The 1,327-nt window shown below is 59.4% G+C and overlaps 1 protein-coding gene across 1 annotated transcript in view; it reads right to left on the bottom strand.

Moving 5' to 3' along the window:
• Positions 1 to 1,304, bottom strand: part of LOC113981153 (leucine-rich repeat and fibronectin type III domain-containing protein 1-like) — a gene marked incomplete at its 3' end in the record, with an annotated part of 3,183 nt that extends 1,879 nt beyond the window's left edge. Inside the window, exons 1-2 of the mRNA XM_027708393.1 lie at positions 1,279 to 1,304; positions 78 to 124 (exon numbers count right to left, since the gene is read on the bottom strand). The remainder of the gene's footprint in view (positions 1 to 77; positions 125 to 1,278) is intronic.
• Positions 1,305 to 1,327: the final 23 nt, after the last annotated feature.

Here is a 1,327-nt window from a genome sequence, read left to right as displayed (position 1 = left end):
GATCCCAGTGACCCCAGTGATCCTGTGTGTTCCCATCAGCTCCAGGGAGATCCCAGTGATCCCAGTGATCCCGTTACCTCCTCTCAGGGCTCCATGTTGGTCCCGTCTGGGCGTCGCCGCGGGGCCTGTGGGGACAGGGGAGGGGCCAGTACGGACCAATACAGACCAGTACAGACCAGTACGGACCCATATCTATCCGCCAGTACAGACCAGTACAGCAGCACACAGCCCAGTACGGCCCAGTACAGCCCAGAACAGCCCAGTATGGCTCCACACACCCCAGTATGGCCCAGTCCAGACCAGTATCCCCTGCTCATACCCCGGAGCATCCATTACCCATCCATGGTCTAATGAGGCCCAGCACGCCCCAGTATGACCCAGTATGGCCCAGTACCTTCCAGCACAGCCCAGTAAAACCCAGTATAGGCCAATGGGAGCCTGTACAGACTGCACAGCCCAGCATGGACCAGTACAAACCAGTACAGGCCATCACAGCCCAGTATGGCCAAGGATAGCCCAGTATGACCCAGTACGGCCCAGTATGACCCAGTACAGCCCAGTATGATCCAGCACAACCCAGTAACACTCAGCATGTCCCAGTGTGGCCCCGTAGAACCCGGCATGGCCCAGTATGGACGAGCAGAGGAGTTCATGGCCAAGTATGGACCAGTACAGACCAGTATGGGGCAGCACAGCCCAGTCCAGACCCAGTCCAGACCAGTATGGTCCAGCACGACCCAGTAAGACTCAGCATATCCCAGTACAGGCCAAGTACATCCCAGTATAGCCCACTACATCCCAGTACAGCCCAACAGCCCAGTGTGGCCCAGTACACCCCAGTACATCCCAGTACAGCCCAGCACGGCCCAGTGTGGCCCAGTACACACTACCACAGACACGTCACAACCCAGTACAGACCAGTATGTACCAATACAGACCAAATACAGACCCAGGACAGCCAAGCCCATTATGGCCCAGTACATCCCAATATAGCCCAGCACAGACCAGTATGGCCCAGTACATCCCAGGACAGGACAACACAGCCCAGTAAGGCCCAGTACAAGCCAATAGAGCCCCAGCACCGCCCAATATGGCCCAGTCCATCCCAGTATGGCCCAGTCCATCCCAGTCCATCCCAGTATGGCCCAGTCCATCCCAGCATAGCCCAGCATCACCCAGTCCATCCCAGTACAGCCCAGCATCACCCAGAGCCCCCCCTCCTGTGCCTCCCAATCCCGCATCCCTCTCCCCCCCCCCCCGTGCGACCCCCGGAGGTACCTGGGGGGGCTCAGCCCACGGACGTTCCCATCGCTGCTCCGGGGGGGGG

This window comes from Neopelma chrysocephalum, unplaced genomic scaffold, assembly GCF_003984885.1.
Source record: "Neopelma chrysocephalum unplaced genomic scaffold, ASM398488v2 Primary Assembly neopelma1_96187, whole genome shotgun sequence".
In the NCBI taxonomy this organism is placed as follows: Eukaryota; Metazoa; Chordata; class Aves; order Passeriformes; family Pipridae; genus Neopelma; species Neopelma chrysocephalum.
Note: the sequence above shows the minus strand (reverse complement) of the source record. Positions and strands in the feature narration are given on the sequence as shown.